Source organism: Ochotona curzoniae, unplaced genomic scaffold (genome assembly GCF_017591425.1).
Source record: "Ochotona curzoniae isolate NIBS_2020 unplaced genomic scaffold, NIBS_Ocur_1.0 scaffold_2476, whole genome shotgun sequence".
NCBI classification, from domain to species: Eukaryota; Metazoa; Chordata; class Mammalia; order Lagomorpha; family Ochotonidae; genus Ochotona; species Ochotona curzoniae.
In genome coordinates, this window is record NW_024467095.1 from 19,152,526 (window position 1) to 19,176,503 (window position 23,978).

A 23,978-nucleotide genomic window follows, 5' to 3' on the forward strand; every position below is an offset into this window, starting at 1 on the left:
TCTTGGGTCATTATTTTTAACATTTAAAAGATAAGTAACATTTTATTTTGAATGAACCCTAATTTGCTTAATCTCCCATTCTTTTGTTCTTATGAATAGCACTGCAGTTAGCATCTTTTTCCTCTTAGCCTGGAAAGCTTGCCCCAGATTCATTGCCAAAACACCTCCCTTCCCCCTCCCTCCTTTTATTTTTATTTTTATTTTCCTTTTCCTTTGCCTTTCCTCCCCTCCCCTCCCCTCCCCTCCCCTCCCCTTTCCTTCCCTTCCCTTCCCTTCTCTCATGCCCATCTCTTTCCTTCCATTCCCTTTCCTTTTCCTTCTTTCTTCCTTCCTTCCTTCCTATAGACGCAGGTGAGCCATGTTCAGGGATAGAGTGAGCCGGGATAGGGAAAGATCGGAAAGAGAAATGTTTGTACTTTCTATCCTGTGTCTAGAGGAAGACAGAAGATGCACTTTCCATTGCCAGCCTTCTGAACCTGGAAAGGGGAATGAGTACATGGTGCCACCCTTAGGTACCAGGTAAGCGGAAGTACTTCTGAGGAAGGGATTCGGATTGACATGTAAGTGGACAAGATTACATAGGGCAGAGCCCAGCTTGATAGCTTTGTGGCTAAAGTCCTCGCCTTGCTCGTGCCAGGATCCCATATGGGCACTGATTTGTATCCTGGCTTGTCCACTTCCCATCCAGCTCTCTGCTTGTGGCCTGGGAAAGCAGTTGAGGACGGCCCAAAGCCTTGGGACCCTGCATCCACGTGGGAGACCTAGAAGAAGCTCCCGACTCCTGGCTACAGATCGGCTCAACTTTGGAAGTTACAGCCACTTAATGAGTGAACCAGCAGATGGAAGATCTTCCTCTCTGAGTCTCCTCTCTGTAAATGTGACTTTCAAATAAAAAATATATATAAAAAGAAAAAAAAAAGATTACATAGGTCAGGGTACTAGCTACTTACCTATCCCATTTCATTCCTCACTCAGATTTCTGACTCTTAATCTTAAAGGTTGCTGGGGGATGCAGATTCATCACATCTTCTGTGAAACTTCTTACTGTTGTTCAGGAACATGGACATTACCCATCCCAGGTTTGGAAATCACTCCCTGTCTGATCTACCGGATCCATCTCATGAGTCACAGAATTTTCCGTTAATACCAATTGGCTGTGTCCTCATTTGATTCTGAAACAGGCAAGTTTATCAATCAGCATGAGCAAAATACAAAGGAAACAAATTGCAAGTAGAGTGCTCTTTAAGAAGAAAATGCTATATTTTATTATTTCCTAAATACTGAGTATTGATAGATTGCCCCTGCAGATTGTAAAGCCATCCAGGCTAGTGTAAAGACTTCTAATTTCCCTTTCTGTGAATATCCTACCGGTAGAGTAGAGGTGACAGATTCCAATCATCACCGCATAGGCTCCTTGTTCTGTAAGTATAAAGTGTAAGGTCTGTTGACTGTCCATGACTACTTCAGCAGATTATCCACAGAAGTTGAAGTGTAGGCCAAATTACCCAAAGCAATACTCAGATTTTAAAAATAATCTTCATGTGGCATACCGACATCTTCTAATACCATAATAGAAGGACTCACTGAGAAGTTCTCCTGCCAATGGTAGCTTAGGAGGGGATAAAGAAAAGTAATTGAAACATTTGTGCTAAATGCAGCAGCCATAACACCCATTGGTTTGTGTAAAAGACAGGGCTGGAGACACAACTGACCCAGCAATTGCAACAACCAGCCTGTGCATAGGCTCATTGGGACAGCAGACTGTGCCAGATCCTGTATTGACAAGCACACACAAGAATCATGTCTGGAATCATTTCAGATGAGGTTTTTTTGGGGATCCCCTCAACTAAATCACTGGACTCAGAACTCCAACTGTGGAGAGAATTGAAGGTTCATGGTGTTGAGTGCATGTGTCAGAGCTGGGCCTCTTCAGTGGGTTAGATGGAGCAGTGCACAGCATATCTAGGTGCACATGGAGGACATGGCAGTATGTTGGAGCCTTCAGAGGACACTTGGTACCATAACAGAGGACAGAACAAATTGATCAACTACTCCGATCAGGTGTTTGCAGTGAATAAATGGAGACTCTAAGGTGGGCTATGCAAATCAATAGATTCTGGAGAGACTTAATCATGATTAGAGTGGTGAGATGGGCAGCAATTCAGAACTGTTGAACTATCAAAACCTCTAGAGCAGGACCCTCGGAGCATGCTCCATATTGGACACCCTAGGATAGTTGGGAGACTGGGTGTGGCTTACCTCCCCCGTGCCCCACCTTCCCCCAGACACAGGATGGAGAAAAAGGGAATGTGGAAATAATAGTCTCACTCACCTTAATGTAGCCCTTGACACATTGCACCCTAATAAATTATTAAAAAATGCAGCAGCCATGGTATGGTGAAAGCGAACCTATACTTACCTTTTTGCCTTTTGAAGAAATATTAGAGGCGCTGGTGTGATAGTTCAACTGGCTAATCCTTTGCCTGCGAGTGCCAGTATCCCATGTGGGCACCAATGTATGCCCTGGCTGTTCCACTTCTGATCAGGTTCTGTTTCAATGCGCCTGGGAAAGCAGCAGAGATGACTCAAGTGCTTGGGACCTTGCATCCACATGGGAGAACCAGAAGAAGCTCTTGACTCCTAGCTTCAGACCATTACAGACATTTGGGCAGTTAACCAGTGGCTGAAAGATCTTTCTGTTTCTGCTCCTGTAAATTTGCCTTTCCAATACAAACAAATGAAATCTGTTTTAGGAGGTATTTGAGATTTTCATCTAGTTCACTGCTTAAGTAGGCAGACTTATCTTTTGTGTGCACAAGTCAGCAGAGGAGCTGGCCCACCATGCATCATGTGCCCATGGGCAAGAGTACACACCCACAAGCTCTGGTCCCTGATGTCAGAGATCCTGACCCATCTGAAGCCAACAGGACATGAAAGCATGGGCTTCTGCCAACATCAGTGATCGTCTTGGGTCAATAAGTAAAATCAAACTGTAGACCTGTGGGTGGCACAGCTTAGAAATATGTCCCAAGGAGAAGAATCTGATAAACAGAAGTACAATGATCAAGAGCAAAAGAAGCAGACAAAGGCACAATGAATATTACTGAAGACTCCCCTGCAAAGGCACAAAACCCTACGCCAACCTCAGAGTTAACTGAGGAAGACATCGAGAAAATGGGGGACATAGAATTCAGAAAGCTCATTTTAAAGCTTCTGATCAACAATGAGAAGCACATACAAGAGTTCAAAGAGTTTAAGGAATATTTTACACAAGCAATAGCAGTAAAGCAAAACAAGGCTGATATATCAGAAATTAAGAACACAGTAGAGCAAATTAAAAGTACAGTGGAGAGTCTCCAAAGTAGAATGAAGCAAGCAGAAGAAAGAATCTCGAATTTGAAGGTATCTCCTGTCATCAGGGGGAAGCAAACAAAAAGCTGGAAGCAGATCTGGATCAGGCCAAAAAAGTATTCAAGAATTGAAAGACACTATTAAGAGGCCTAATATAAGAGTTATGGGAGTCCCAGAAGGTGCAGAAAGAGAAACTGGCTTTACAAATATATTTAATGAAATGATAAAATTTGGTTGTTTACATAGATCATCTATTGATTGACACAAGGGTTTTGCTTTCTTCCCTCCCTATAAACAATAGATCGTTTTATAGGAACTGTTAAAGGGATACCAGATTGTCACCTGACAATCAAAAGTCATCAGACTTAAAATCCTTGTGCAGTACTTGCCCTTCAGCCACATTATGAGACATAAAACAGTGGTGGTCCAGTTGGCAGTCGGGTTCACTTGCATCGGGTCATATTACTGTCCCCACCCTCACACCTGTATAGTCTCCACTAACTGATGTTATGTTTACTATGAGGTTACATATTTTATGCATAGTTTATCATTTTGCAATTTTTATTTTTGTGTATTTTTTTATTACAACAGTTTTAAATTACATACTAGTAATTTGGAAGTATTTTTAAACTGGGAAATGTGGTGATTTTTCTCTGGTCAGTAAAAACTATTACCATGTTCTAGAGTGCCACTTTTAGCTCCTACGAAGAAGATAGGAAAACTCAGTTCCCTTCTACTATAGAGAATCAAGCTTCTAGTGCGGTGAAAAATGTGACAAATGTACATGAAAAGCTTAGCAAGTCTAGGCAGGAGTCTGTCTAGCCTTGAATATGATGGGCCTTTTCATTTCTCTTTTGTATAAATGAAATATTAATTTAATGGGCTGTTATTCACAGATTTATCACTTATTCTTCAGGAATATGATTTAAAAATAATGAACTTTTATATTAACTTAAATTATCAATTGTATATTAATGTGTCAGACCAAAGACTTAGTTATCTTAAATAGATTTTTATCTGGCATTTTAGAAGGAATTAAAAAACTGGTTGATAAAAAAAGATTTCTTTTAAACTAAAAGTTATAGTAATAAGACTTTGTAAGCACTCTGAACATTTGTAAGAAAAATCACATTTAAATCCACAATGAGAGAAAGGGCACAGCAGAAGTTACATAAGCAGGAGACATCAGGGACACTGCATACAGCTTGGTATGTAATAAAAACAAGTGATTACAGAGCCTAAAGAATCATGTGTTTATTTGAAGTTAGTGACAAAAAGCAAGAGAGAGATATCTTCCGCCTGCTGATTTCCTCCCCAGATGACCAGCAGTGGGCCACACCAAAGCCGGCAGCTTCATTCAGGTCTCCCATGTGAATTGCAGGGTTCCAAACAGTTGAGCCAGCTTTGGCTGGAAATTAGCAGAGAGCTGTACTGGAAGTGGAATAGCTGGATCACAAACCAGTGTCCATGTGGGATGCTGGCATCACAGGCAGTAACTTTACCCACTACACCACAACACCTGCCCCATCCCATTTATTTATCTTGTTGGCCTAGAGAAAGTGGGGATTGTGAAATCTTTGCTAGATCTAAGCAGGTATCTCAAACACTGAGAATACAGAGGGAAAAAAAGCTTGAGAAAATTAGTTCAGTCGCCTAATGAATGTTATGGAGGATTAAGATAGTGCTTGCTTTATCCCTTTCTTCGTATAAAAGTTTCAGCTATAAAATGCTGTGTATTAATCTTTTTAAATTTATTGTAAACTACTCTGCTCCATAGATTACTTAAGAATAACGATAGGGTCTGGTGTGATAGCCAAGTGGCTAAATTCTCTGCTTACATGGGCTGGGATCCCATAAGAGTGCTGATTTGTGTCCTGGCTGCTCTACTTCCCATCCAGCTCCTTGCTTGTCACCTGAGAAAGCAGGCCTTGGGACCCTGCACCCGTGTGGGAGACCCAGAAGAGGCTCCAGGCTCCTGGCTTCAGATTGGCTGAGCTCGGACCAAGGTGGCCATTTGGGGAGTGAGCCAGTGGACACAAAGTCTTTCTGTACCTCTTCTCTGTAAATATGACTTTCCAATTAAAAAAAAAAAAATCTTTAAAGAAAAAAGAGTAATGATTAATCAGAAAGACCTTTACAGGTTAACCCATCCAGCTCCCTGCCTCTGACCTGGGAAAGTAGTCAAGGATGGCCCAGGGCCTTGGGACCCTGCACCCACGTGGGAGACCAGGGAGAAACTCCTGGCTTCAGATGGGCTCAGTTCAGCTCTGGCTGTTGCGGCCACTTGGGGAGTGAACTAGTGGTTGAAAGATTTTTCTCTGTCTCTCCTTCTCTCTGTATATCTGACTTTCCAATAAAAAGTAAATGAATCTCTTTTAAAATTGTTAATAAAGATTATATAATTTATCTATGGAAACCCAGAATCATCTATATACTATACAAATTATTAGAATGAGACTTTAGCAAAGAGGTTAGCTAAGAAATCAACTTTTAAGTTTTTTTAAATACCAGCCATAAAAACAAAAAATAGAATTTTTAACATATACAATTTTTCAGTCCAACTAAGAACATGCATATATGCCTCCTAGAAAAATCTAACAAAAATATGCAAAGATCCTCCCTCCCCCCGCTTCTCTTTACAAGCCATTTTTGGAAAATCTTTCAAAGCTCCACTGAAAGCTTTTTTTTTTTTTTTTTTTTAATTTATTTCATTGGAAACTCAGATTTGCAGAGAGAAGTAGAGACAGAGAGAAAGCTCTTCTTCTATCCACTGGCTCACTCCCCCAAGTGGCCACAATGGCTGGAGCCAAGCTGACCCGAAGCCAGCAGCCAGGAGCCACTTTTGGTTTTCCCACGCGGGCTCAGGGATCCTGGGGCATGCAAGCCAAGGACTTCAGTCACTAGAGTACCACGCCAGGCCCCACTGAAAGCTCTAAAAGGAACTTTACTAAATAGGGAGAGTTCTCTTGTTTATGATTGAAAAGCTTGATTTTATAAAGGCATCTGTTTTATGATTGTGCAAATTGAGTAGTTCCTGTCAAGATCTCAAAAAAAAAAAAAGCCGTTTTCTTTGTTTTGATTAATTTTGGAGCCTGGTAGTCTGTTTCTTAAATTTAGTTAAGAGCCAAGAAAATCCAAGCCTCTTGCTATGGTTTGAGTAATAGGTTGGAAGTCCCTCAAAGACTCAAGTGTTAAGGGCGTAAGCTCTAAAAAGTCTTAGTGAATTCAAGATGAAAATCCAATTGTGGGGGAGGGGGGCCGGTGCCGTAGCCTAGTGGCTAAGGTTCTCTCATTGCATGTGCCACGATTCCATATCAGCACTGGTTCATATCCCGGCTGCCCCACTTTCCCTCCAACTCCATGCTTGTGACCTGGGAAAAGCAGTGAAGGACGACGGCCCAAAGCCTTGGGATCCTGTATCCGCGTGGGAGACCTGGAAGAAGCTCCTGACTCATGACTTTGGATCGGCTCAGCTCTGGTCATTGCGGCCACTTAGGGAGTGAATCAACAGACAGAAGATCTTCCTCTTTGTCTCTCCTCCTCTCTATATATCTACCTTTCCAATATGAAAAAATAAATAAGTAAACCTTTTTAAAAAAATTCAATTGTGATATCTGAAGGTTGGGCCTTGGAAAGTGTTTGGATTGGATGAGATTGCAAGGGTGAAACCCAAGGTTGAATCATGACGATTTATAAGGAAAAGTCACATGCAGTGATGGGTATGTTTGGCCCACGGGCCGTGAAGACCTGTGAGATCATGTGTATGGCCCTGCTAAGGCAACTGCAGACAGATAAATACATCTGCAGCAGATAAAATTTTAAGTTACTACTGTTGTGTGATCCATAAATGATGCTGTGAATCTGCAGATGACTCTAGGCAGACAAGTTTCTCCAGCTCAGATGCAGGATGCATGATGGCCATGGGCTTTGTGTCGGCTTCCTGACTGATTGTTTGACCCCTCTGCTTGCCTCCTGCCATCCATGGCCCTCGTCAACTGCCAGGCTAGCGGGGTCACCTGGTCTGGGACATCATGCCTCCAACACTAAGCCAAAAATAAGCTTTCCTAAGTGACTTCTTGAAAGTAATGGCGATAATGGAAGGCTGACTATGGCACCACATGTATGAATTCATACCTCCAGGAGGCAGATACCAAATTATGGTTGGAGTAGAGGTGAGAGAGGAGAGAGAGGCAAGCAGTGTTAAGGCAGGACCTTCTCACTGATGAGATCTGACGTCTGTGGAAGGAAGATCTTCAGCCTTCATATTTTCAAAGTTATATATGCCATAGTTTATCTAAACCCACTCCAAGTAGTAGTTACTTAAATTTCACGCCCTAAATCCTTATGCACAGCTTAGAAATAATCCGATAATTTCTTTTTAGATAAGCAGGAAGTTACTATTTGGTTAAGGAATGTTTGTTTTTCAGGTTTATTGTTTGCTTGTTTGTTCATAGTGTTTATTTGAAAGGGAAGGCTACATCTATGTACTGGTCCACTCTCCAAATGGCTGCCAGGCTATGCCAGGCTATGCCAGGCTGAGGTCAAAGCCAGGAGCTTCATCCTGTGTGGGTGGCAGGGGCCCAAGGAGCCCTTGAAGCAGGGCCATTCTCTGCTTCTTTCCCAGGTACATTAGCAGGCAGCTGGCTTGGAAGTGGGGCAGCCAAGACTTGAACCAGCATTCATATGTAATGCTAACATCACAGGTGGCCATTTAACTCACCATGCCACAATATTTGTCCACACTTCTGAGCTTTCATTACAAAAAATTAATGTATACCACTAAAGACTGTAGAAAAAAAGCAGGTCAATACTAAAGGCTGTTGTTGGAAGAATTACTGGATTTGCAGTAATTTAATTCTCAGATTCTTAATTTGTGTGAACTAACTTACTTGTATTTGTCCTACTCTGCAAAATGTTATAGTTTATAATTTCAAAATCATCCTAAACCAAGAGTCATTTGGCCATACTTACCTTAGTATTTCAGTAACCTAAGGCTTAGATTTCAACCCTGATGGAAAATGCAATATGGTAGTGATTCATATGAATGCTGTTAAATCATTCAGAATTTAGCAAGTTTGCATCCATTTTAAGTAGCTATGTCTAAATTAAGAAGACAAGTTAATATTTGGAATATTCCTAACCTGATATATATAACATTTTCTCTGAAGACTTGAATTGACATGAATTAACCTATATATTCTTAGATATTTGCAAAATTATATTTTATATGAGCTTGTAATAAATGACCATATTACAATTCAGAAGCTGTAAAGTGAAGTGAGAGTTGCCATGGGAACATTAATGTAATATTCCCTTGCTTTCATTTAAATTTCTTTTTAATATTGCATTAACATTTTTTTCATTTAATGGATAGATACTTGAGTTAATATTGAAGTGTTCCCTCTAATATAAATAAAATATAAGAAATGAAAATGTGATTTTTCTTCTGGTGAACAAATGAATATATGATCCAAGATTCTGTAGAAATAACAGCACTTGAGTTTTAAATAATTGGATTCCATTCATTTGTTTTGAAGTTTCTTAGAGGATCCTTTATAAAAGATTAAGAAATATTTATGGATAGTCGCATTGTTCATGTCTTTAACATTCAAATGTGGTTCAGAATGTTCTGAAGTCTTTGGGAGGTCCTTCACTGTGCCTTGGTTTATTCTGTATTTTTCTGACTATGTGATTTCTACAGCCTCTTGTACTTCTAGAAGTCCATATTCATGTAAGAATATGCTCAATCATAGTGAACACAAAATACTAACTGTATTACAAAGAGACAGGTTTTGTCTACTGAAATCCATTATATAAAGATCTAATCTGTATGTATTCTCTCTTGACCATACAAAACTGTTTATTCATCCACTTATCCATGTCAATAGTCTTAGATTCTTGCCAGTGCAGTGTAGTCGGCTAAATCTCTAATTGCATGCAAGTCATGTATGAAACAGAGATTAACGCTGTGCTTTTTAGAAAATATTTATTTAATTTGAAAGATTACAGAGAAAAGGAGTTAAGAGGGAGAAGGTTTTCTACTCACTGGCTCACTCTCTAAATGGCTGCAACAAACAGAGCTGAGCTGATCCAAAGCCAGGAGCCAGGAGTCTCTTCCAGGCCTCCCACATGGGTGCAGGGTCCCAATGACATGAACTATCCTCCTCTGCCCTCTCAGGATACAAGCAGGGAGCTAGATGGGAATTAGAGCAGCCGGGACATGAACCAGTGCCCATATGGGATCCTAGTGTTTGCAAAGCCAGGATAGCCACTGAGCCATTGCACCAGGGCCAATTTATATATATTCTTATGCCTCTTAGTGTAATATTCAAAATTTTCATTCATAAATTCATCTAGTGGTAATATAGTTAATTTCTGGCATGCTAGCATCTTATACTAAAACATTTTTAAAGGGTAATTTTGCCTTTGTTAAGAAAATGTTTCTGTGTATTTGAAAGATAGAGAATGTTTCTATTTATTTGATAAGAGAGCGGTACTGATAGAAAGATCCTCTGTCCCTGGTCCACTCTCTGAATGGCTGCAAGAGCCAGGGCTGAGCCAGGCCTGATCCTGAAACTCCATCTGTGTCTTCTATGTGAGTAGAAGCAGCCCAAGGACTTGAGCCATCCTCTGCTGCTTCCCCAGGCACATAGCAGGAAGGTGGATTGGAAATGAAGCAGTCGGGACTTGAACTAGTGCTCATATGGGATGCTGGCATCATAGGCAGCAGCTTCACACCCTGCGTCACAGTGCTGACCCTATAATAAAATATTTTAAATCTATCCAGTAAGACCTACATTTGGTGACCATTTAGTCCCTACCACACTTTTATTTATTTATTTATTTATTTATTTATTTATTGTTCTGAGACTTAGGGACAGAGAATGCTGGATGCTCCCATCTGCTAGTTTATTCCCAAATGTCTGTCACAGCCAGAACTGGGCTGGGCTGAAGTCCAAAGCAAGGAACTTCATCCAGGCATGTCTGGTATATAGCAGAGACCCTAACACTTGATGTGTCATCTGTCACCTCCCAGAGTCTGTGCTGGCAGGATGCTAAAATGGGGAGCTGGAGCTTGGAATTGAATCCAGAAACTGCAGTATTAATGCAGATGTTTTAAATGGAGTCTTAAGTCTTACACCAGATACCCAAGCCCACCATCTAGTCTGAAAGAAGTAAAAGTAAACCTTGATGATTCTACCAGTGAGCGGTATCCAAAGTAGTCCAACTCAGTAAGAGAGCGGGCAGTAGGTGGTCGTCAAGGGTCAGATGGAGGAGACTGTGGGGAGTCTTGTTATACTTCTGAAGACTGGATGCAGAACAATGTGAGTGTGTCTAACACTACTGAACTGACTGGCCCAGCTGTTTGTAGGACATGAACTAGAGGCTGAAAGATCTCTGTCTCTCTCTCTCTGTCCATAATTCTCTTTCAAGGAAAATAAATCAATATTTAAAATAATATAACATAGAAGATATATTAATAAAGCACAAGTGACAGGAGTAATCTAGAAAACAGCCCGGCCCTGGCCCACAGACACATGTTGTTTCAAGGTCTTTGAACTTCAGCTGTTTCCAAGTTTGGAACTGAACATGATTGTGATATATGACAGTTGCAAATTTGTGACCTCTTTATTCTGCTTTTCAGAACTTGTCTCGCAATAATTTTTTAAAGAGTAAAATTATGACACTTGTAAAGACAAATGAGCATGGTAGAGATTTTATTAAATTCATTAATGAGTGAATTAATAAGATGTTACAGCTGGCGCAAAGGAGAGGTTGAAGAACACACAAATTGTTTAGGCAATCAGACATGCAGAAACAGACTTGGTAGTAGAACAAAACTGCTCAGATTCCACACAAGGCGATGAGCAATTGCATCTCCACAGGAAAAAGAAATCATTTGCATTTCTGTGGACAAAAACAATTTGCATTTCCTTCCTTTTCTGCTTTCACAAAGGTGCAAGTAATTCAAATCCAATGAAAAGCCAAGATTACCTGGGAGAGCTTGCTAGGCAGGACCCCTTCCAGAGTTTCACATCATTTCCCTGGAAATCTGGGTGAGATGAGACCTATCTTTACTGTTGTTCCTCCCAGCTGAAAATCAGTGACGGTCTGGGAAACAAAGCAGGGCTCTGAGATAGGTTGGTTCAGGAGCCTCTTCAGGGTCTTTCCTCCTCTGGGCAATGATACGGTTGGGATGCCATGGCAGTTGCATACCCTGAGCATCTTTCATCCAGTTCTCATCTCAGTCTTCTGCAGTTGCAGCCACTCACAATCTCTTCTCCTTTTCAGATATTCCTTATCGAAGCCAAAGTTTCACTTTTGTCTTCGTCTCCCTTCTGTCCAGTTACCACTGTGTGTAGTTAAGGAAGACGTGTGATATAAACACTTAGAAAATACTCCACAGAAACGGTATTTTATAATCCCCTCTCTCCTCCCACCAACCAGCCTTCCGAGCGCAGTGTTCTGTTTTATTAAATATTTGATCATTGAGATCCTGAGACTAAATTATTTGTCCAAGAACAAAAACTGATAAATTGAGTTAAAAATCAAGTACAGATCCATTTAAGTCTAAGCAGTACGACAAAAATTTGGCAGTTGCTTTGGTCTGTTGAGGTTTCTGGAACAAGATACCTAAAATGGGCAGCTTACATGAAGTATAAATTTATTTCTCAGAATTCTGACGTCTGGAGCATCCGAGATCAAGGTGCTGTTACGCTGATGTCTGGTGGGCACCCACTTCCTGGTTCACGATGAAAAAGCTGTCTTCGCATGGTCACATCAGATGAGGGAAGGTCAGGGCCACCATCAGAGGCCTCCTTTGTAAAGGCTACTGATCACGTTCATGAGGACTCTGCCTTCATGATCTGATTGGTTCCCCAGGACCTCACTTGCAAAGAGCCTCAAAAATTGGAAACACATTTGTTCTCCTACTTTCTGAGAACCACAGCTTAGCAATACTGTACTCTGTAGAGTGTCCCTGTGTGCCCTCTGTGACCATGTAGTATCTGGAAGCTACAGATTACTGCTGCTGGGCAGAATCCTGAGTATTATGCTGTGTGTCAGTATCCTGAGAAAAGAGCGAAATCCAGTATTTGGGTACCAGAGTCTCAGTATAGGAACTTGGAGGTGTTACAGATTGTGGCAGTAGTACACTTTTGCTAGGCTATAAATCTCTAAACTGAACATAGTATGTTTCTCCTACACAGTGCCTGTATTAGCTCCACTCAAGGTGCCACTCCAGTTGTTACTGAGACACTTTCCAAAGATCATTATACAAAGAGGCTTCATTCAACACAATTCTACCAGTGTCAGTAATGGGTGCACACTGGGGCCAAGTTCTATTCTCTTGGCTCTTACCAGCTTCACCTCACTTAACTGTTTTTCAGGTAAGGGAAGAGGCAAATTCACTGACACCCAAAATGTCCAAAAGTCTTAATCCTCCATAAGGAGAATTATTACAGAGCAAAGACCCCTAAACCCAAAGAATATCACTATACACGTTCTCTATGTTTTCCATAGTTTGAGCAAATATATTTTAAAAATTATTCACCTGGTGGCTTCCTTCTGCCTTGGCGGAGCGAGAGCTGCTGGCAGCTTCGCTGTGAGCTCTGCCACCCCACCAGAAGACTGGGTTTAGGAAGACCAGGCTGGGAAACCCATGCACTCCCGGGCACAGGGACTGTGTAGTGCTCAGGGAAAGAGGATGGGGATGTAAGGGAGGGAGGACCGCTGAGGGACTGTGTTGCAGGTGAGGAATGATTTCTGTGGGATTTCCATGACAAAGCCACTGTACTTGCAAGTAATTGAGGGGGCTCAGACTGAACAATTTGGAGCAGGGAGCTGGAGGACCTTTCTGGGTCAGATTCATGCACCTACCCATGTAGGAGAGCTGAGCTGGGCCAGTTAGTATCAACCACCACTGACCACCTAGTACACTAACATTAGGACTGGGGCCTACCCAGCAGGGCTAGATCTCAGAGCCCCCAGTGAGTGTCATAAGAGGGGATGGATAATATTGGGCTGGGCATGACACTAACCAACACTCAAGAGGTTCAAGTCTGGGGGCATATTCTGACTAACACCTGTAAAAAACCCGAGACTACAAGAAAACATACGGTTGGTATTTGTAAACTCGCCTCATCCTGGGGTTGGCAGGGTGTGCTTGGGCCTGGAAGGGGTGCCATGGGGCAGGGAGACAATAGGAGGCTGCAACCCAGCAAATTTCCAAGAAACAGTTGAAGAACTTCATCAAGAGAATTCAACTGGAAAAGCAGGACTGGCAGACATTCTCCCTTCAGAAAATAGGCAGGAACCAGGCAAAGGCAAGGGTTTCTTGGAACGTTTCTGTGCTGTGAGGGACACTCAGTTCTGTTGGAAGATAAAGGCACTTCAGTGTGGCAGCAGGACAGAGGGGCCCAGGGGAACTGTTACAATGATTTGGTTCTTCAAGCAGGTCTTCAGGCAGAATCTAAAAAAAAAGCTGGTTCAAAAAACGCCTGATGTTTTGGGGTTGTGTTAAGTGAAAATTCAGCATGGTTCAGGCAAATCTTCTGGCCTGTGAAGGCCTAGCAGGTGTGAATGTGTTTCCTATTGCAACCAGCAAAAAGATGGTGTTAAGCCAGATTACCAGCAAGCAGGCCAAAAATAGTGAGAGGGCAGTTAACTCTGATGAGTCAAAGGGCAATTGAAGACAGTGTGGGGCCCACCATGATGGCCCCGTGGACAAATCCTTGCCTTACACGTGCTGGGATCCCATATGGATCCTGGTTCATGTCCTGGCTGCTCCACTTACCTTCCAGCTCCCTGCTTCTGGCCTGGGAAAGCAGTCGAGGATGGCCCAAAGCCTTGGGCTTACCCATGTGGGAGACCTGGAATAAGCTCCTGGCTCCTGGCTCCTGGCTTCGGAGTGAAACAATGGACAGAAGATCTTTGTCTCTGTCTCTCCTTCTCTTTTATATATGTGTGGGTGTGTTATAATATATTACATATTATATTTGTGATATATATTATATTTATTACACATATACATGTAATATATATGTATAAGAAAGAAAAAGAAAAGGCAGTGTAAAGTGCCAGAACTGCAAAGGCAACTTGACTGAGGTTTCTCGTTCATAACAAACAAACCTTGTTAAAAATGGCAGGTGATGGTAGTTGAATAAAATGGTTCTTTTCAAGGAAAAGTTCCCAATTTTTTTTTTTTTCGTGAACACTGTTTTGGAGCCTTTCGGAGCACATTACCACCTAAAGAAGCACTTCCTTATTCATCCTTATTCTCGCTCAAATGCTGAGAGACCTTCTGAGTGAGATACAGGTGACATGCACTTCATCCAAACGTACCACGTGAAGTGCCACAAGCGTGTACACAGTGCTGAGAAGCCTGCCAGTATGAACATGTCTTCAGTGTTTTTTTCAGTCCCAAACGGATGTGCTAAGAGTGCCATCCTAGGACTCCCAATGGGCAGTTTCCTTTCTATTGCCACAAGAGGCTCTGACAGATGCAGTGAGCAGAAGAAGCTACTATTGAGTGTTCTGCCACCACCCATTCTGAACTGAGCCCTTCCTGAAGGAGTGTTCCCAGGAGACCAGCGAAGTGCATCCGGGGGCCAGTGGCCCCAGAGCATTGGTTCTGTAGGTAATGTGACCTCAGGGAAGTTCATACAGTATTGCTAGATAGTACAACTAGAACCAGCACCGTTGGCTGAGATCAGCATTATATATAGAGAGAGATCTTCCATCCACTGGTGTACTCCCCAAATGGCAGCAATAGTTAGAGATGGACTGGTCCGAAGTAAGGAGCCAGGAGCCTCTTCCAGGTCTCCCATGTGGGTTCAAAGGCATAAGCACCTGGGCCAACTTGTGCTGCTTGCCCACGCCACAAGCAGGGAGCTGGACTGGGAAATGGAACAGCCAAAAACTCAAGCCAGCACCCACATGGGATGCTGGTGCTACAGGCAGAGAATTAACCTGTTAATGCCACTGTGCTGGCCCAAACCAAATTATTTAAAACAAATTGTCAAGATAACATGGTGCAGAAAGAATTTAATCAACAATGCTAGAACAACTGGAGTGGGACTTGCAAAAGAATTAAATGGGGTGGGAGGCTGGCATTGTGACACAGTGGGTTAAACCACTACTTGAGATGCTTGCATCTATGTTGGTATGCCAATTGGAGTCCCGGCCGTACTACTTCTGATACAGCTTTCTGCTAATGTACCTGCGAAGGCTGCAGATGATGGCTCAGTACTTAATCCCATGCCACCTGTGTGGAATACTACCACAGAGTTTCTGGTTCCAGAGTTTCTGTGGAGTTGGCTGTTGCAGCCATTTGGGAAGTGAACCAGCACATGCAAGATGCCTTTCTCCATCTGCTGTCACTATCATCCAAGTAAGGTAAAAATATAAGTAAACCCCCTTTCCTCACCTGGTATACAAAGAATCAACTCAAAATGAGCCACAGAACTGAAAGTAAGCACTAAAACGTTAAGACTCTTAGAAGAAAATATAGCCATAAGTCTCCATGATCTTGGATTAAGTGATAATTTCTTAGATATTACAAGCACAAGTAACAGAATAATAATTGGGATTTATCAAAAGTTGTTGGGGGCCCAAGTGGCTAAAGCACCTTACATGTGTCAAGATCCTATATGTTTCAGGTTCATATCCTGGCAGCTCCACTTCCCATCCAGCTCCCGGCTTGTGGCCTGGGAAAGCAGTCCAGGGGGGCCCAAAGCCTTGGGACCCTGCACCTACGTGGGAGACCCAGAAAAAGCTCCTGGCTCCTGGCTTCAGATCAGCTCAGTTCTAGCCATTGTGGCCACTTTAATGAAGCAGTAGATGGAAGATCTTTCTCTCTGTATCACCTCCTCTCTGTAGATCTGACTTTCTAGTAAAAATAAACAAAATATTTACTTAAAAAGTAAGAGTTTTTTGGGCCTGGCATGATAGCATAACAGTTAAAGTCCTTGCCTTGTACACTCCAGGATCCCATATGGGCACCGGTTCTAATCCAGGGGTCTGGCTTCCCATCCAGCTCCCTACCTGTGCTCTGGGAAAAGCAGTCAAGGATGGCCCAAAGCTTTGGGACCCTGCACCCGCATGGGAGACCCGGAAGAGCTCTGGCTCCTGGCTTTGGATTTGCTCAGCTCCAGCCGTTGTGGCCGCTTGGGGAGTGAATCATCAGATGGAAGATCTTCTTCTCTGTTTCTCCTCCTCTCTGTATCCGCCTTTCCAATAAAAGTAAATAGATCTTTAAGGAAAAAAAAAAGTAAGAATTTGAGTTTTGACAGGCACCGTCAAGGAATTGAAAACATCTCACTGAATGTGAGAAATATTTTCAAAGTATGTGTTGATAGGGGACTTATATGTTGAGTATATTTTTAAATTTGTATAAATTAATAATAAAACATTTGTAGCCCGATTTTAAAATAAACAAAGGGTCTGAGTGAGAAGATATTCAAATGAGCAGCCAGCGTGCTTCCCATCACCTCGTGAGTCTGTCGCTGTCATTTGACCTCATACAGCAGATTGAAAGTTTTGCAATCTAGAATCTTTTTCATTATAAAACTAAACCTTAGCCTTTAGTGAAGACTTTGGGCTCCTTAGGTGGAATGTCAGGCAAGGACCATGGAGTTCAAGAATAGCAATGAATCCGTCCTGCTCTGCTAGGAAAGAAGGGAAGACAGTGAGTGATTTCAGAGCTCTCCCCTTTACAGGAGCTTCGATTGCCAGGTTTCTCTTAAAGGCTTTTTTTTAATATTTATTTTTCTTACAAAGTCAAATATACAGAGAGGAGGAGAGATAGAGAGGAAGATCTTCTGTCCAACGATTCACTCCCCAAGTGAGCGCAACGGCCGGTGCTGCGCTGATCTGAAGCCAGGAACTTCCTCCAGGTCTCCCACATGAATATAGGATCCCATGGGTCCCAAAGCATTGGGCTGTCCTCCACTGCCTTCCCAGGCCACAAGCAGGGAGCTGGATGGGCAGAGGGGTTGGTGGGATTAGAACCGGTAGCCATATGGGATGCTGGCACGTTCAAGGTGAAGACTTTAGCCGCTAGGCAAGCACACCGCCAGACGCTCTTAAAGGCTTTTGAAATGGAATGTGAGTCTCTCTTTAGCAGCTGGGTTAATTTAGTGTTCTTCCCTATTAGCTGCACAGTTAAGGGCAAGATTTAATAGACTGCACTTCGGTGGAACTCCAGTTACTACAATGGAATTCTAGTTACTAAATCACAAATTTGCCTTTTAATCTTGATGAGGTAAGGTCTCTAATACCTATTACCTTTGTCAGAGTTTTCTCAAACTGAAAATTTTCAGTTCAGGAAATGAGCTTCCCTGGTCCTAGATTAAAGGAAATTTCAATAATTAAGAAGAAATGAAAAGAAAATGTAAAGGGAAGAAATCAAAAGTATCCAGCTGGGGAAAAAATTAAAGAGACCATTTAAGGAAAAAAAAAATAGAAAAATAGAAAAAAAATAGAATAGAAAAAGTGAACACTGTATTAGAATTTGAATCAGTGTTAGCACAAGCTCCGCTATTAATCAATTATGTGATTTGAGGCCAATCACTTCCTTTTTCTTCTTCCCACTTTATTGGCCAGTGCGGTAATAAGTAATGCATGTCTTCCTTTGGATCTAATAACAAAACATGAGCTCTGAGCAAAGAACAGTGAGACGTGTCTCTGCAATCTCTAAGATTAGTCTCCTGACTATAAATCAGGCTGCTTGATGAGAACACTGTGGAAAGCAAGCAATACTTAAGAAAATACCTTTGCAAGTCACTGGCAAGTTTTGTTCTCTTGATGGCTATCTGAGTTCAGCCACTACAATTTATCCGCCCCTTTTAGCTTTTTAACATGACCTTACCTCTGTTCAGCAACATAGAATGGTAAGAATTCATTTCCATTGAGCAATCTGCTAAACAGAAAGTAGTCTGATAACCAATAACTTTAGAAATGTAACCGGGGCTGCTGTGGTGGTAAAGTGTGGAGTCACAGCCTACAGTCAGCATCCCATACAGACGACAGTGTGAGCCCTGCTTCCCCACGCAGATCCAGCTCCCTGCTAATTTGCTTGGGAAAACAGCATAAGAGCGTCCAAGTGCTTGGGCCCCTGTGCCCACGTGGAAGACCCAGAAGAAGCTCCTGGCACCTGGCTTCAGACTGATCCAGCTACAATCATTTTGGATTGGTCCACCTCCACGCCAGTAATTGTGGCCATTTGGGGTGTGAACCAATGGATGAAAGATCATTCATTCTGTGTGTGTGAGAGTAAACTCTGCTTTTCAAATAATTAAAACACACACAGCTGCACACTAAATTCCAAGTTATTTGAACTAGGTTCTTTCTGTCCCTTCTATATAAATATTTATCCTTGAATATTTTAAGGATTTTTTTCCATAATGTGAACCACTGACCTTTGAAATTTCCTTAAACCTAACTTGCACAGCAATACAGTACTAGTTTGAAAAATTCAAACCAGAACATTTTAGTACAAATACAATTTGATTGTGATTTTTCTCACAAACAAAACTTTAAAGAATAGAGATGCCAGACTTTCTTTAATTATGGGTCATCTGTAATGAACCTGATTCCAAATCAAATGAGTTCTAAGTGCTTTAATAGGCTGTTCTAGATTACATTTGAAGTCAATAACAGGAATACAATGTAATCATTACTTTATAGTAATTTCCCCATAATATCTGCCAGAATTCTATTTTTAAGGATGCATCTATTTATTTGAAAATCAAAGTTACAAAGAGAAAGATGGAGAGACAGAAAGAGAGAAAGAGAGACATCTCATCCAGTGACATACCCTCCAGATGACAACAGCCAGGGCAAGGCCCCCAGCCAACGCCAGGAGTCTGTATCTCCATCCGGGGCTCCCACACAGGTGGCAAGGACCAGACATTTGGGCCATATTCTGCTTTTCCCAAGCCTTTGACAGGGAGTCGGGTTGGAAGCAGGGGATCATGAACACAAATGGTGCCTCTACGGGATGCCAGGGTTGGAGATGGCAGCTTTGCATGCTGCACCACAACACTAGCCCTCTGTCAGAATTATTGCACTTTTAGTGTGGCACTTACTTTTTCCAGTGTTTATAAACTTAAAAATCAGCATGTGGGAGCTGGCGTTGATGCTTTCAATGGCGCCATCCCATATTGGAGCACTGTTTCCAGTCCTAGGTGCCCTGCTTCCCATTCAGCTCCTTGTAAAAGAGCCTGGAAGGAGAGCAGAATGTGGCCCAACCCACCCATGTGGGACAACCAGATTTAAAAACAGCATGTGGTCCCTGGAAAAACAAATAATCAGCTCGAACTTAATTTTAATCTTTTTGACCATGTGCTTATTTTTACTGAAAAGTCAGAATTACAGAGAGGGAAGGGGGATCTGGGAGAGGAAAATCTCCCATCTGCTGGTTCACTACTCAAATGGTCACAAAAGCCGGAGCTGAGCCGACCTGAAGCCAGGAGTCAAAGCTCCTTTTGGGTCTCCCACATGGATACCCGCAAAGGACTCGGGCCGTCCCCTGCTGCTTTCCCAGCTCATAAGCAGGGAGCCGAGTCGGAAGTGGAGCAGCCGGGACCTGAATGAATGCTCGTGTATGTAGTATGCCAGCACTGCAGGCAGAGGCTTGGCTCTTAAGAAAGGACTTTGGATGTAAGTTGTGTAAGGTATATAAGGGAATCCTATAAATATGTTTTCTCAAATAACACAATTCATAATTTCAAAGTAGGCTGAGACTTAAAGCTGCGTGTATGATGAGGGGAGTTGAGTTTTTTAAACAATCAAATTAGGAAATTAGTGGTGGTGGTAGGTTGAGAAATTCTTAAATTTTCTTTTCTGTTTTTTTTCCCCCCCCTCAGAATTTACTTATGTATTTGAAAGAGTTACAGAGAGGGAAAGAGATATTATATCTGAGGGTTCACTCCCTTTGGCCACAAATGCCAGGGTTGGGTGGGGCCTGAAACAGGAGTCGGAGCTCAGGCTTGGGCTCCCACGTGGGCTAAGAGGCCCAAGTACTTGAACCGTCTCTGCTGCTCTCTCAGGCTCCTTAGCAGGAAGCCAGGTCAGAGATGGGACTGTTGCAGCTTACACCAGCCCTCATCTGGGGTGTCCGCATCCAGGCATCAGCTCACCAGCTGCACCCCAACACTGATCCCTTTATTATTTTCTTCCTTGCAAGCAGTTTAAACGGTCACTGGCATCTTTTCTCTGGTTTTGAACTTGGGCAGACTGTTAAATTCTTTGAGGATAAGAACTAGAGCCTAGTCATCTCAGTACTCCTGCAAACAAGGATAGAGGTGGCTAAAAAAAAAAAAAATGCCATAACCTGCCCAGTCGCAAGTTGCTAACCAACAAGGCCGTGAGGTCAGTTTTCCCTGCGGCGGCCAGCACCTCACTGAGCTGAGTATACCCAGTACAGAAATCACCGTTCCATCTCGGACGCTCCGCTCAGCTTCTGTGTCTGCCCAGGCCTTTCCCCAGGGTCGCAGCCAGCCTGTCCCTGCCGTCTTCCGTTTCTGTGCGCCACCGAGTGCATACAGCTGTCCACATGACCTTTTGGCAGATAGTCGCCTTTTATTTATGTATTTATTTAACCAAAATCAAAGGGAAGGAATGCTGTCTCTAGGGCTCAGGAGGAAAGCCCGGGTGTTCCTCACTGTGTGTGGTTTTCCAGTTGACACTGCGAGGGAGAGTTGTGCGTGCAGCACTTGCCCCTGCTAGGAGTCCTGTTCCTGCGCCGGCACAGCCACGCCTCAGCATCAGAAGGCAATCTCCCCCACCCAGCCCTTCCCTAACGGATTTTCATTTCTATCGTTTGGGGACTTAGATGCCGGCTAGCAATTAGTCTTAATCAGACAGCAGGAGTTTCCTAAGGGGACTGCCAGCTAGCATAATTGCTGGCAGCTGTGGGGCGCTCAGCTGCCAGCGGCAGGATGTTAACCCCCCATTTCCCAGGCTCCACAAGAACTTGACCTAGCAGACTCCTCCTTTATAGGAGAGGTAGGAGATGGTATAGGTGGCGTTTCTTTACTCTGGAGAGCTATGCAGAACTTGGTTTGTTTTATCCCCAAAGATATTCTGTAATACAGATTACTATGCAAATCCTGCCTGAAGCAGGAAACGCTTCCTTGAAGGAAACCATGTGAAAACTCTCAAAATTTCCAGAAGTAAAAGGACATTATAGTAAGTAAGCTCCTGGATGCTAAAAATCTAATTCTAATTTTGTAGATTCTGCCATTCTTTTTAACTTATCCACAAAAACCATGCTTTCTCTATGCTTTTTTTTTTTTTAATTAGGACTTTTTTTTTTTACAGAAGGAAAAAGACAGACTGAGACAGAGAGAGATCTCCCATTCATTGGTTCACTTCTCAAATGGTTGCAATAGCCAGGAACTCCATCTGGGCCTCCCACGTGAGTGGCAGAGACCCAAGTACGTGGGCCATCATCCACTGCCTTCCCAGGCACGTTATCAATTAACTGAATTAAAGGTAGAGAATCTGGGACTTAAATCTGTACCCCATCATAGGACATGGGCATCCCAAATGGTGGCTTAACCCCCTGTGCCACAGTATCTCCTTCTATTTCCTATTTTAGATTTGATGGAGCGAGTAACCCCTATCATTCTCTCCCCATATGTTCTCAGTGCCCGAGCTGGGCTTGGCCATATTATGAACCCAGGACCTCAATCCACGTTTCCCACATAAGTGGTAGGAACCCATTACTGAGCCATCACTGTTGTCTCCCAGGGTCTGCAGTAACAGGAACCTCCAGTCTGGAGCCTGGAGCCCAGAGTGCAGAGCCCGGAGCCAGAAGCCAGGAGCCCAGAGCACAGAGCTCAGAGCCCGGAGTCAGGAGTCTGGAGCCAGGAGCCTAGAGCCAAGAACCTGCAGCTATGAACCAGAAGCCCAGAGGCTGGAGCTGGGAGTCTAGAACCAGAGCCAGAACTGAAAGCCTAGAGCCCAGAGCCTGGAGCCAAAGTCAGGAGCCTGGAGCTAGGAAGCCATAGCCAGAAGCCAGGAGCCTGGAGCCCAGAGCCAGGAGCCTGGAGCCCAGAGCCAAGAGCCTAGGGCCCAGAGCCAGGAGCCTAGAACCCAGAACCAGGCATTGAACCCAGGTACTCCAATGTCAGATGGGAACCTCTTAACTATTAGATTAAATACCCAGTTCTGGAGCACTTCAACACAGACCCAAGTAATATCATTGCACATAAAAATGCTTTAGTAATTCTAACATAGATAAAGATATATTTAAAAATAATGCCATTACTAAAGCCCCCCAAAATAAATAATAATTCTTCAGTATTACCCAATATCCTGGTGTGCTCAAAGTCCCATAATGACTCAGAAATAGCATTATGATTCAGTTGAATTAGAATTTAATCATAGTCACACTGGCTTTAGTTAACTGAATGATGAGGTGATCATTTGCTCTGTATGAATTTATATTTTTTTATGATTTTTTGGGTAACTTTTGAGGCCAATGTTGTGGCACAGTGGATTAAGCTTCCAGCTGCAGTGCTGGCATCCTGTATGAGCAATGGTGTGAGTCCTGACTTCTCTACTTCTGATCCAGCTCCCTGCTACTGTACCTGAGAAAGCACTGGAGGGTGGCCCAAGTGCTTGGGCCCCTGCACCCAAGTGAGAGACCTTCGAGAAGCTCCTGGCTCTTGGCCTCCTCCTGCCCCAGTCCCAGCCCTTTGGACCATCTGGGGAGTGAACCGAAGATTGAAGACCTCTGTTCCGCTCTCTCCTTCCGCCTCTGTAACTCTGACATTCAAGTGGAAGTCTTCCTTGTCTTGCCCATGTGGGACATCAGCATCGCAGTGGCACAAGCAGCAGCTTTGCCGACCAAGTCAGGACTCCGGCCCCAAGCATTTTACATTCTAAGTAGGCAGACTGTGTCTTCCCAGAGTTCCTTTTTATGTTTCTCTGCCCTCGAGTTTTCTGTAAGCTATAAAATCCAGAAGGTTCATCAAAATTAGGCTGATTTTTTTCTTCAGGAGATTTCATATATGATGCTAATATCACTAATACTGATGTTAAAATCTGTCACTAAGTTTGAATGTTGTCTGCCTGCTCCAGTATTATAAAGTTCACTATTAACATTTCACCTGATGATTTTAACATGTATTAATAATCATTATTGAGAACGATTAGTTTCTTAGGGATTCCTAGTGGTGATGCATTCATTCTTTTTTTTTTTATTCACTATGATTTTTTTTGAAGATTTATTTATTTTTATTGGAAAAACACATTTATAGAGAGCAGGATAGACAGAGAGAAAAATGTTGTATCTGTTGGTTTGCTCCCCAAATGACTGCAAGGGCTGGAGCTGAGCCAATCTGAAGCCAGGAGCTTCTTCTAGGCTTCTCGCACGGGTACAGGGTCCCAAGGCCTTGGGCCGTCCTCCACTGCTTTCCCAGGCCACAGGCAGGGAGCTGGATGGGAACTAGAGCAGCTGAGACACGGACCAGCGCCCATATGGGATCCCAGTGCTTGGAGGTGGAGGATTAGCCAGTTGAACACACATGCCGGCCCTGCTATGACTCTTCTACACAAAAGAATTCCTTCCTCATATTTGGAAAGAAAAAAAATAAATCCTTGGTTCCTCTCCTTTA